We start from the raw sequence: 14,185 nt of genomic DNA on the forward strand, positions 1-14,185 counted from the left end.
TACACTGCTCAAAAAAATAAAGGGAACACTTAAACAACACAATGTAACTCCAAGTCAATCACACTTCTGTGAAATCAACCTGTGAACTTAGGAAGCAACACTGATTGACAATAAATGTCACATGCTGTTGTGCAAATGGAATAGACAACAGGTGGAAATTATAGGCAATTAGCAAGACACCCCCAATAAAGGAGTGGTTCTGCAGGTGGTGACCACAGACCTATGCTTCCTGGCTGATGTTTTGGTCACTTTTGAATGCTGGCGGTGATTTCACTCTAGTGGTAGCATGAGACGGAGTCTCCAACCCACACAAGTGGCTCAGGTAGTGCAGCTCATCCAGGATGACACATCAATGCGAGATGTGGCAAGAAGGTTTGCTGTGTCTGTCAGCGTAGTGTCCATAGCATGGAGGCGCTACCAGGAGACAGGCTAGTACATTTCGCTACACTCGCATTAACATCTGCTAACCATGTGTATGTGACAAATAAAATTTGATTTGATTTGATTACATCAGGAGACGTGGAGGAGGCCGTAGGAGGGCAACAACCCAGCAGCAGGACCGCTACCTCCACCTTTGTGCAAGGAGGAGCAGGAGGAGCACTGCCAGAGCCCTGCAAAATGACCTCCAGCAGGCCACAAATGTGCATGTGTCTGCTCAAACGGTCAGAAACAGACTCCATGAGGGTGGTATGAAGGCCCGACATCCACAGGTGGGGGTTGTGCTTACAGCCCAACACCGTGCAGGACATTTGGCATTTGCCAGAGAACACCAAGATTGGCAAATTCGCCACTGGCGCACTGTGCTCTTCACAGATGAAAGCAGGTTCACACTGAGCACGTGACAGACGTGACAGAGTCTGGAGACGCCGTGGAGAACGTTCTGCTGCCTGCAACATCCTCCAGCATGACCGGTTTGGCAGTGGGTCAGACATGGTGTGGAGTGGCATTTCTTTGGGGGGCCACACAGACCTCCATGTGCTCGCCAGAGGTAGCCTGACTGCCATTAGGTACTGAGATGAGATCCTCAGACCCCTTGTGAGACCATATGCTGGTGTGGTTGGCCCTGGGTTCCTCCTAATGCAAGACAAAGCTAGACCTCATGTGGCTGGAGTGTGTCAGCAGTTCCTGCAAGAGGAAGGCATTGATGCTATGGACTGTCCTGCCCGTTCCCCAGACCTGAATCCAATTGAGCACATCTGGGACATCATGTCTCGCTCCATCCACCAAAGCCACGTTGCACCACAGACTGTCCAGGAGTCGGTGAATGCTTTAGTCCAGGTCTGGGAGAAGATCCCTCAGGAGACCATCCGCCATCTCATCAGGAGCATGCCCAGGCGTTGTAGGGAGGTCATGGTTTTCCACTTTAATTTTGAGTGAGACTCCAAATCCAGACCTCCATGGGTTGATACATTTGATTTCCATTGATAATGTGTGTGATTTTGTTGTCAGCACATTCAACTGTGTAAAGAAAAAGTATTTAATAACAATATTTCATTCATTCAGATCTAGGATGTGTTATTTTAATGTTCCCTTTATTTTTTTAGCAGTGTATATTAGAAAGATTGAAAATGTAAAGGGTGAAGTTGTCAATGTTTATGTAGAGATATTAGAAACAGTGCAGAATTTTTATAAGGATTTATTTAAGAAAGGGGAGGTGGCTGAGGAGTGTGTGAAGGAGATATTGGATAGTGTGGATGTGCAAATTGATGTAGAGGATAAACAAATGTGTGATGGGAAGATAACAGTGAATGAAGTTAAAGATGCGATTAAGGGTTTACAAGTAAATAAGAGTCCTGGAGTAGATGGGATAATTGCAGAGTTTTATAAAATATATGAACATTTTTTAGCACCTATTTTATTGGAAGTTTATCAATATATGGAGGATAATAGTGTTTCAGAATCTATGGTGACAGGGCTGATATTATATAAAAATAAGGGGAGCAAATTGAAACTGGAGAATTATAGGCCAATTAGTTTATTAAATTCGGATTATAAGGTATTAGCTAAGATACTGGCAAATAGAATGAAGAACGTTTTAAATTATATTATAGCACCTACACATAATTATAGTGTGCCTGGTAGAGATATTGCTGATACAATTAATACAATTAGAGATGTGATAAATAAAAAAGTTGTAAGCATAGATTTAAATAAAGCTTTTGATAGGGTGGAACATGATTTTGTTTAGGGTAATAGAATAATAGGATGGATAAAATTATTATATAAGAAGGCAAAAAGTAGGGTGAAGTGTAATGGGGTTTTAACTGATTATTTTTTTCTTGAGAGATCTGTGAGACAGGGGTACCCTTTATCAGCTTTATTATTTGTTTTATCGGTAGAACCTTTAGCAGCATTTCTTAACTTTCTTGAAACTCCCCAACCCGGATCCGGGTTTGTGACTAAGCCTCAGGCTCAGTAGCATAACGCAACGTTAACGATTTCTGAAAATCGCAAATAAAATTAAAATAATGTGTTTGCTCTCAAGCTTAGCCTTTTCTTAACAACACTGTCATCTCAGATTTTCAAAATATGCTTTTGAACCATAGAAATGGACTAATTTGTGTAAGAGTATGCAAAGCTAGCATAGCATTTTGTGTAGCATGTAGCACGCAACATTTTCACAAAAGCCAGATAACCAAATAAATAAAATCATTTACCTTTGAAGAGCTTCTGATGTTTTCAATGAGGAGACTCTCAGCCACATACCAGATGCGCAGTGTTTCCTGAAAGCGTCTGTGTGTAGGAGAAATCGTTCCGTTTTCTACATTGCGCCTGGCTACCGAAACGAACCGAAAATGCAGTCACCTACAACGTGAAACTTTTTCCGGATTAACTACATAATATCGACCGAAACATGGCAAACGTTGTTTGGAATCAATCCTCAAGGTGTTTTTTCACATATCTCTTCATTGACATGCAGTTCGTGGAAGCTTGCTTTCCTCTCTGTGTCCCATGGAAAAATACTGGCAGGTGACTTTTGCGCACCAATTTCGGCGCAGGACACCGGGCGGACACGTGGTAAATGTGGTCTCTTATGGTCAATCTTCCAATGATCTGCCTACAAATACGTCACAATGCTGCAGACACCTTGGGGAAACGACAGAAAGGGTTGATTCATTCCTCTTGCGTTCACAGCCATATAAGGAGATCATGAAAGACAGAGCCTCAAAAATCCTTGTCATTTCCTGGATGCCATCTCATCTTGGTTTTGCCTGAAGCTCACGTTAAAGGGCACGCACAGAGAAGATCTTTGTATTTCTGGACACGTCAGAGTGTTTTCTTTCGAACAGTAGCAATTATATGCATAGTCGAGCATCTTTTTGTGACAAAATATCTTGTTTAAAACGGGAACGTTTTTCATCCAAAAATGAAATAGCGCCACCATAGATGTAAGAGGTTAAAAAATATAATCTTATAAATTAAAGACTCCTCAAGGACGTTTTAGTTTGATTCATCAATATGCAGATGATACCACTATAACAGTTAGAGATGAGGGAAGTGTAAAAAGGGTGATGGAGTGTTTTAAAGTATATGGACAGGCATCGGGTGCAAAGGTTAACATGGAGAAGTCAGTAGTAATAAGTAAGATTAATGAGGGGAATTTTCCTTTTAAGGTAGTAAAATATTATTTTAAGGTGTTAGGAGTGTTTTTAAGTGTGAACGAAATGGAAGCTAGGGATTTGACATGGAGTGGTGTAATAAATAAAGTTAGGAAGGTGGTAAATATGTGGAGGGGGAGGTCTTTGAAATTAAAAGGGAAAGTAATTGTAATAAATGTATCGTTGTCAATTTTTATTTATGTAATGAATGTTTTGGATATGCCAAAATGGGTTTTATCTGAAATTAATAAGATTTTAGTTGATTTTTTTATGGGATGGGAAGGGGGTGAAAATAGCTTTAAAACTTTGATTGCAGGTTATGAGGAGGGGGGTTTGAAGTTGGTAGATTTAAGTGTAAGGAAAACAGCAATTAGAGTAATAATGGTATGGAAATATTTATTTGGTAAATTGGATTATGGGTGGAAAATGTTTTTTTAAGAGTATTTGCAGGAGGTTGGGAGGATTGGGGACAATGGTTTATTGAGGAGTATGAAGAAGGAAATGTTACGTAATATACCTTTGTTTTATAGAGAAGTGTTTGTGGCTTGGGGACAGTTTTTACCAAATATTTATTATGAACGTACCATTTTAGAAAATGTTTTAAATCAGACAATATTTTTAAATCCAAAGATAGTGTAATAATATGTTGTTTTGTAAATATTTTATGAGGGATGGGATGAGGCAGATATGTTATGTCACCTGAGGTAATTCCTGGGTTCCTTCCATTTCAGGCAATATATGATAATGTGGTTGAAGTAGATGAAGAGAGAAGTAAAACTACTGTGGAGAATATGTACAAGAAAATATGATGTATTCCTGGGGAGTGGGTGATTTTAATAAATAAAGAGGTGGTCAAAAGATTGCGGGGTTTACCGGTTTTATATTCTGAAAGTAATGGGGAGAAACATGATTTCAATCAGGTTTAAAACTTAAAATGGTTTGTTGAAAATTTATTTTAAAAGAGAAGTCACTGGTTCGGGAAAAGTGTGGTCTAGGGTGTTTGCAAACATGTATGTGAAGTCAATATGGAAGAATGTAAATGTAAAATATAAATCTATAGAATATGAAGACAATGATTTTAAATTGAAACATTATAGGATTTTTACAAATGTGGTTTTACGTCAAATTTATAGGGACATTAAAAGAGAATGTGATATTTGTGTTACGGAGGCGGAAAATTTTATGCACTTTTTTGTTGAATGTAGTAAGTAGGTTAAAAGATTTTCACAAGTTTTTAAAGGGGCTTTAAAACATTGGGGAGTAGAGATTTTTACTGGAGTGGAGGAGGTTGTTTCTTTTTGGTTTAAATGGGAAAAGTAAAGTTTTAAATTTAAATTTTATTTTTGAATTTTGTACTGAGTCATGCGATAAGATTAAGGAATTTAGGTGATTATGAAGGGAAAATTGTGTGTGGAGTTTTTTTGGGAGTATTTCAGAGAAAGATAGATAATATATAGATAATATATAGATATGGTGGAGGAAACTGTGTGGGTGAGTACTTTAATTGAAATTCTATCAAATGGAAAACTTGTAATTCATTATTAATTGGTATTAGTGGATAATTGTGTTAATTGTTTTACTTTTTCGTTAAAGGGTGAATTGTTCATCTTTTATTAGCTGAATGTTGTAAACATTGTTTTTTATATAATAAAATATTTTTTTTTTAAATGTGCCCGATCTCGGAAGCTAAGCAGGGTCGGGCCTGGTTAGCACTTGGATGGGAGACCGCCTGGGAATACCAGGTGCTGTAAGCGTTTTGCTCCAGCAGAGGGTTCGTGTCATGCGTGGAGCAACTGCCTTTTATCACCCTCATGTGTCTTTTTATTGGACTAAAAGGTAGTTTGTTAGTGCTTCCCTGCCATGCCCTGATCAAATCCAATAATGGACAGTGCGTTTCCCTCAAAATCTAGGCAGTGCATTCAGCATGTTTTTAGGCTAGGAGACTGTCAATGTCTGTAGTCCATTAGGGCTCTGTAAAATCCCTTCATTGTTTTGCCTGATCCCCCCAAAAAACAATTCCCCCAATCTCCATTTACATTTCCCCGTTGACCGTTTGTCCCTGCATCTGTAGGTTTTCGAGCTCAAAAGTACACCTTTTTAATAGAAATATAACATGATTGGATGTTCTATGTCCACGACAACATTTAAAACCCGAGCAGGATACCACTTGAGGTCTGGGAAAAATGGAAGACAAATCGATTTTTCAATAAAGCGTTTCACATTCTCCACTGGTTGAAATACTATCCTGTGTCCTCAGATTAATGGAGTTAGATATGCATAGGTTTTTTCCTGCATATATGAATTACAAATCAATAATGTTTAGTCTATTGTATAGTTGTGTAATCATTGATATCCCTTTAGCAGTAAACACTTTTGAAGTGTACAATTGTAATACATACATGCAGACAACGCATCGTTTGATATGACGGAAAGTGTCATACCTGAACCGCACCTTTATTTGCCAGGGAAGAGTACATGATCGGTGAATATATTCAATGTACAGGCTACAATATGGGAATCGCATACGTGGTAATAACTAAAATACATGTGTATATAGGTCTTGCATCCTTGGCACAATGAAAGGTATATTCTACTCTAGGCTTCATTAATGGCATTCAGACTTGAGGTTCATTGATTGGTATGAATATTAGTTCAGAACTACGTTGTAGGGTCCATACCCAGAGCGGCAGTTATTTTTAATCCGACTCAAGTAAATAGCTAGCCATGTTACTTCAGCTGCATTGCAAGGCAAGCTTACAATTGTGCAGTCAATGCTTTAGCCAGCTCGATTCTTTACATCCACTGTTTCACAAGACAACTGCCTGGTTTGTTGGTTCTCAGGAGTCCCTGAAAGACGATTTACAAATTCATTCTCCTAACACTAGCTAGTCTGGTAACTTGCTAAATAGAGATTTGTAATTTAACTCTACATTATCACATTCCTCTCAAATTGTACATTTGCTTGACTCATTAAGGCAACTTCCATCTGTTTTGTCAGCAATCTTTGTTGAGCACCACAAAGCAAGGGTGGCTCGTGTCAAAATTAGTCTTTGGTCATTAAAGCCTTGGGACCCAAATGCATAATGATTGCGCAAACTCCCCCTTGTGGTGGTCTGGAGCAATGAAGCCATTCCGCGGTGCAAGCTCGCAACTTTTTAAAGGAGTGTGTCTTCAGTCCCCGCTTTTCCTGTACAGTGAGTGCTGAAATCTTATCCTGATGCGGATTAGATTGCAACGTAATCATGGCTCTACCTTCGTAGTTCGGACTTGGAGATTGTGAAGAGATGTCTTGTGGGGAATGCATGGGTGTCCGAGCTGTGTGCTAGTAGTTTTAAAAAACAGACAGCTCGGTACATTCAGCTTGTCAACACTTCTTACACAAACAAGTAGCGATGAAGTCAAGCTCTTCCCATTTGAGCCATGAGAGATTGACATGCATATCATTAAAAGAAGAAATGTCCATATTTGGATGGAAACCAAGCTAGTGAGAGGTTTCAAGGAAAGTTTTAATTTCAGTTGAAAATTACCAACACTGCACCCAACCACAGCCCTGCTGGTGTCACTTAGGCAAACCACTATAACATTGAGTCAGTTCGTCCTACTGGACATTGGAAAGCTTTTGTTTTGACACCCATTGTTTGTCCTAGACGGTAAATTGGTGTGCAACACTTATCTCCCTCCGGTGGATGGTTCAGAGTTCCATGCTTACAAAAGGGTTGATTGATACATGTCAGATGACAAGCCTACTACATGCGCCTTGGTGTTAAATGCAAATCAGATACAATTAAGGTAGCTCCAACGGTTAGGATTGTTTTATATAGAACACTTTATTTGACATGTTAGAACAAGACATTACACCCAAAGAATGTATCCAGAAGAAACATATAAATGACGCTCCTCATAGAGGTCTTTGACATGTCGTTGACCTGTTGAGAGAGAGAGAAACTATTAGTTCAGTTATGGTCTGCCAGGGTCTGAAAAGCATAACACAAGACCTACCTCTTTTCGGGTTGTCCTGATTCACACATTGGTGGCCCCTGTAGTGGACAGAGGGACTACTGGCATCACAGATGACCACATCACAATGGACAAAGACCTAGGAATCAAAGATTTGATGGTGTCAGATTTTTATTTTTATTTTTTTAAAGGTATGATTGCCACACAAAATTAACCAATAAAGATTGTTGGGTGAACTTTGTTACCTGGCCACTTGGCTCAACCGCATCCTCAGCGAAGGAAAACATGTAGACCTCAAAGCGTTTGACGTGAGGGGGGAAGTGGACCCTGGCATCAGCTACTACCGGGTGGAAGACCACACTGTATGGATCCCCGGGGTTCTCACAGCTGCCAGTGTAGAGAGAGGGACTAAGTTAGGAACAAGAAAAACGCTGCAAACCCCAACCGCCTTGTGTACAAAGTCTTGTGGTGGTGTCATGACTGTCCTGTGAGGATCAGATCAATTTACAGCAGAAGTGGGTTCTTTTTCCCCCTCCAGTATAAACTAAAGGAATGTTTTTGCTAACAGGCTTTTCCCAACAAAAATCACCTTTGTCTTGAAAAAACATTTCATATACAATGTAAAGGCTCGAGACTTCCTACCTGTAGAGTGAGGACGTTTCTAGTAAAAATTAAAATGACATTTATTTTCTATAGCTAATCTCTGACCAGTCTTATGTTAGAAATATTGTTCCAGTATTCACTTTGAACGTGTTAGAGAAACTCCCCTAGAAAATGTGCATAGTAAGTAGCCATGCCACGAGGGACATCAGAGAGCGGGTCAGACTGACAGAACCGTCCCCGGCGGCCAGAGTGCATAAAAGGAATGGTAACAGAAATTAACATTAGACCAGAAAACCGTGAGGCGCAAGCTACACGTTTGGAACTTTCCTAAACTCACAAGTACCTAGAAAAATGAACTTAAGTGGGATCATTCTGCCTCTATATCCAAACCATCCTACTCATCACCCACTGGGTTGATTAGCCTATCTTCCAGAACGAGTGAAAGGAAAACCCATCCTGTAGTTCTGTTCAAGACTAGTCATTGGAGCCACGGACAACCAACGACGTTGTGATCTCATGTAGCCAATCAGAGAGAAGACACTACCTACCCTTCCATGGCGGCATCCCACAAATACATTCATGCTTTTACTCCAAGCTGGTACCGGTTCGTGTTTTTAAAAAAAACCTTGTAACAAGCCGTCATATTGTGTCAGCTGTGTGTTTAGTCTGTGTTGTTATTTAGTTAGCTAGTAATTCAATTAAACCAACTAGTATAGTACTGAATCATAAGGCTGGGGTTTTTGCAGCTGCAAGGAGGATACGATGTAATGTTAATAAGTTGACTATCAATTTAATAGATTTCTACCGTCTAGAGTTTAACTCGGGAGATGGTAACTCTTTAAAACCACTTCCTCGGCACCCCAAATCCTAACATGATTCATTTAGTCAGCTAACAATTAAACAGTCCTCAGATAATTCAAGGTCACGACAGTGGTTTGTTGGTTTTAATTTCTGATATTTTGGCCCATCAGACCTGGAATGTGATTAAGTAAGTTTATTTTAAAGAACAGAAATTGGGCTTTCCGTCAACAATATTTATTTTGGTCTACTGCAATGGCTTGTTAAATGGCGGCTGTCAAACATGTATATTCAATTCCATTGACATGAGGTGAGGTCCCTCTAAATCAGAGGTGGGCAAACTTTGACTCGCGGGCCACAATGGGTTCTAAAATTTGACAGAGGGGCCGGGCCAGGAGCATTTGGAGGGAGTGTTTGGGCCGGATATACTAAAGCATTAAATGTAGTGTGTGCAAACCTCATAGCACAGTAAGAACACTACAACCCAATTTATTAACTGTCTTTCAAATGTGAAAAATAGCCCTTATCAGTTATTAAATTTGTCTCAAGGAATATGCAAGATATGGCATTTATATACTATTTCGGAGATACTGGGAGGAGGAAATGTAAATTTAGATTAAAATAACATACGCACTGTGATTTATCAAGATTGCGTCTGTTTTTAATAAGTTTCAATTGAAGGTGCAAAGTTAAAGAAATCAACATTTATTGAAAAATGGAATCACTTTCAACATTCAAAACATTATTACACAACAAAATACTCAAGCTCAATAATATCTACTTGTGTTAAACTCCGCAAAATCATGGATGGATTGTCCTCACCGTGCGCTCTACAAACTACAGGAAGAAATCGCCACGGACGCCCTCGCCTTCACGCGCAAACAGTACACGTGTATCGTTGCCAAGCACACAGACATAGGCTGTATTAAATATCAGCTGAAAATTTAAATTAAGAGCGATGTGCGGCGTGTTAATTAAGCTACTGTACCGCTGCTGTGCGTAAATGCGCATTGCTCTTAATTAAAAGACGCACTTCCAAACTTTCCATATGCATTTTTTCATAACACAGCAGAAAAACTCACCATTTCAGTGGGAACAGTGTTGTTGGTCTCCCTTTTTGCCAGTGCATCAAAGTCTGGAGTTAGTTTTGTTGTGGCAATTCTCAGGACAGATCTGAGATGTTGGTCAGTTAACTTGGATCTGTGATGGGCTTTGTTGATTTTCATGACGCTAAACGTCTGCTCACACACGTAGGTCGAGCCAAACACCAGCATCTTCTGCGCCGTCCTCCGGAGGTTTGGAAACGAGGTCTCGTTAAGTGAAGCGTAAAAGTCATTCAGTTTAAGAGACTGAACTTCTCCTTTGAGACGGAGTCAGACTGAAGATCGATCAGTTCCAATTGCAGCTCCTGCGGTGCTGATTCGGGGTCTTGTGACAGGGGACAGGACACCAGTTGAAGTGACTTGTCAATTTTTTCAAAATCACAGAACCGACGGCAAAATTCTCTGTGCAGATCGTCCAGTGATTTGCAGTATTTCTTCGCATTTCGGGCGGCCTCTTTCTGCACGGCTAGTGTGGGGAAATGTGCGAAAGATTTGTTTGACATTTGCCTGGAGAATAAAACCAGCTTGGATTTGAAGGCTCTCACATTTGTGTACATGTCGTGCGCAAACTGATCTTTCCCCTGTAGCTTCACGTTCAGCTCATTCATGTGTGAAAATATGTCCACAGCAAACGCAAAGTCACAAAGCCAGTTTGTGTCGCTCAGCTCGGGGAATTCTTCGGATTTCCCCATTAAATTAAAAAAAAAAATGAGCGAATCTCGTCTTTGAGCTCCCAGACTCATTGAAACACTTTCCCCAAACTTAACCAGCGGACGCGAGAGTGGTAAAGTAGGTCCTGGTGATCCGCATTAGTTTCTTGCAGGAACGTAATGAACTGACGATGATTAAGTCCCCTTGCTCGTATGAAGTTAACAAGTTTTACAACTGGATCCACAACGTGATTAAGCTGCAATATAGACACAGAGACTCCTGATGAATGATGCAGTGAAGTAAAATAACATCCTGGTCAGGGTTCTTTCACTTTATCCTGGATTCTTTTCAGCAGCCCGATGTTTTTTCCAGTTAAATTTGGCGATCCATCCGTGGTGACATTGGCAAATTTACTCCAAGGTAGCTTCATTCTCTCGATGACAGCAGACGCGTTTTCCCTTTCAGTGATTCCATGCTCAAAAGCTCCTCCGTTATCTCAAAACTGTCGTTAATCCCTCGGATAAAAATTAGGAGCTGAGCAGTGTCTTTTATGTCGTTACTTTCATCCAGTGCTAGTGAATATAACTTAAAGGACTCCGCCATTTTGTTTAACTCGCTGACTATATCTTCGTCAATCAGTTCCACACGGCGAGTCACTGTCCTGCGTGCTAAACTGATTTTTTCAAACTTGGCTTTGCTCTCCGGACACAAGAGACCTGCTGTCTCTACCATGCACTCTTTCAAAAACTCGCCTTCGGAGAAAGGCTTGCTAGCCTTTGCTAATTTGAATGCCAGCAAATAACTTGCTTTGGTACTTGACTCTTGAATTGCAGTTTGTCGGTGAAAAAAGTTCTGTTGACTCTGTAAATTAGCTGCCAACCTCTGAGCAGTAGCCGCCCGTTCTTGTGTTGACTGCTTGCTAGCATAGTTTGCATGCTTCGTGGCAAAGTGACGGCTGATATTGTACTCTTTGAAAACCGCAACAGCTTCTTGGCATATCAGACATACAGCCGTTGATCGGACTTCAGTGAAGTAGTATTTTGTTGTCCACTCCTTATTAAACACTCGGCATTCGCTGTCCACTTTCCTTCTCTTTGGTCCGCTCATTTTCACAGAAGGGCTTAATGGTGACGTGAAACGAAGTGAAAATTAAAGTGAAATAAAGAGAAATACGCGCCACTCCAACAACGGTCAATGTGTTTTGAGTGTGCCATCTATTGGGGAAACGTGGGCATTGCAGGGAAAGGGGAAAAAAGGAGGTTTTTACTATAATTTGGACAAGTTCGGCGGGCCGGATTAAAAAGCCTAACGGGCCGTATGTGGCCCGCGGGCCGTAGTTTGCCCATGTCTGCTCTAAATGGTTCTTAAAATTCTAAATGATCCAGAATGGTCAGAGTACAGGCGACCTGAAAATTGATCAATTGACCGTGGTTTAACCAAAGTTGCCGAATAGACAGTCGGTATCATCAACAAGGCAATCATATTTTTCAAAATAAGACCTTCATTTTAAACAAGAATTTCATGCAATGCGCCAGAGCAATTCTTCCGCTGTTGGAAAAATTGGTCACACAAAATAAATTCTACACCCACGGCATCGGATTCACATGTGGAGGACTTCTGTGAAGGGCGCAGCTCTACTACACAAGTAACCTACGCATTGACAGTTTAGGCCTACTTTTTTTAATTTGCATCTTTGGGAGGTTTATCCTTCACTGTTTAACTGCCAGATATTAGCAAAACGGAATTGTGAAATCTGAAGACATTACATGAAGACACCAGTACAAATCCACTTGAGCTGACAGACGATGGTCAGGATTTTGCACAACGATATAGTTGCAGCTGAAGTGACAAATCTGAACTGCCCATTTTGTGCACAGCCATGTGAATGTTGTGTCTTCTCCTATGATATACAAAACATTTCAGCCTGTTTTTTTTAAACTGCTATGACATTGCTAATTTAATGAACAGCTGCAAAGTTACGCCGTGTCCACATGGCCAAATTGAGGTTTTTGATACCATTTCATAAAAATTGTAAAATTGCTTGATTTGATAGCATTTTGCAAACCCGATCCCCCAAATTAATGGTTGACCAATAAAGTTACTTCACTACACTGCTTGGTGTAACATGCATCAAAATACTGAAAAGGCACCCGCAAAATAAAGTGTCATTTGCAGCGTGCATAATCATGGGCAAAGTCACTGTAGCCCATTACAATGTAGGAAAAAGTCATCTTCCAATTGTTAACCAATTTAAATTCTAGAGATAAAAATTAGGCCAGCGTGTCCATGTGGCAAAGTGCTCACCCAAATCAAAAATGTAGTAACATTTTCTCAAATATGAACATTAGGTAGCCTAAATAAGGTTAGCAAGATGCTGCTACACTTGACCGTGGTATTTGTTCATGTTTAGCAACTCCCAATTAGCGCATTCCTCTAGGACAGGAAATTCCATTGAAAGTGGCATCAACTTCTGGGGTTCCTGTCAACTGATCCTATTCAGTTTTAAACATCCATGCTGCACAGGCGTGTGAACCATCCTTTATGTTTAGTGCAATAACTGTTTTAAACACAACAGATCACTTGTGCCTGAATTCAACCCAAAACCAACTATTCAGTCAGTGTTAAGAGCAGTTGTTTGAAACCAATCGGAAAGGCAAGCCAAGCTTGCCAGCCGCTCTTGATTTCCATTTGACTGACCATCAGTTTGGCACAACACTGAACTCTAGCCAACCAAAAGGATAACATTGAGTAAAAAGGTGTAGGTGACGCCAACATTAACCTTTTCACACGCGAGTTCCAAATATCTTCAACAGTGGCCCCAGTGGGAGTTGATTTTATGCGCGTGATGTCAGAATGCACTCACCGTTCCAACATGTGGACATTTAACCCGCGCTGACCTCAGACCAAGGCACACTACCTGCTAATTTTCTATAGGCTGTTTTAACTTCTAATTTTGCCTCATTCATTCACAAAAGTAGCCCATTTCACTGTTGCAGACCATTTCTATTTGAGAATTTAAATTAGCAGGACAAACTTTCCTTCAAAAGGAAGCCCAAGCACTTCCCCAGATCAAGTATACAGTCCTTGCACATTTGCCTTCCTTACAAATAACTGTAGACATGCGTGCATTCCGATCAAAGTGCCTTATTTTCTGTGTAACGTGTTGTCGTTTCTACTGTAGCGTACCGTAAGTATAATGTACTTAGCGTTTTATTCGTGTGTTCTGATTCTTGCCTAGATTGTAATGGACACGTGTGTAAAACACTAAGGTGGTACTGCATATGAGCTAACATACAATGCATTCAGGTTATCACGTAAGCGTATGTCAGACTTATAGTGATCTCAACTGGAGTACCCCCATTGTCTTGAATGCACTGAAGTCGTTAGTTGATTTGAACACGGCATCAGAGTGTAAACTATGGTACCTCAGGGTTGCCAGATCAGAACCCCCTTTCCAGGGGTATATAAGCTTAG

General features: G+C 40.4%; 1 pseudogene; it reads right to left on the reverse strand.

Annotated features, from left to right (window-relative positions):
* Positions 1-7,393: 7,393 nt before the first annotated feature.
* LOC135528731 (uncharacterized) overlaps positions 7,394-14,185 on the reverse strand; it is a 37,609-nt pseudogene continuing 30,817 nt past the window's right edge.

Source organism: Oncorhynchus masou, unplaced genomic scaffold, assembly GCF_036934945.1.
Source record: "Oncorhynchus masou masou isolate Uvic2021 unplaced genomic scaffold, UVic_Omas_1.1 unplaced_scaffold_1027, whole genome shotgun sequence".
Classification (NCBI taxonomy): domain Eukaryota; kingdom Metazoa; phylum Chordata; class Actinopteri; order Salmoniformes; family Salmonidae; genus Oncorhynchus; species Oncorhynchus masou.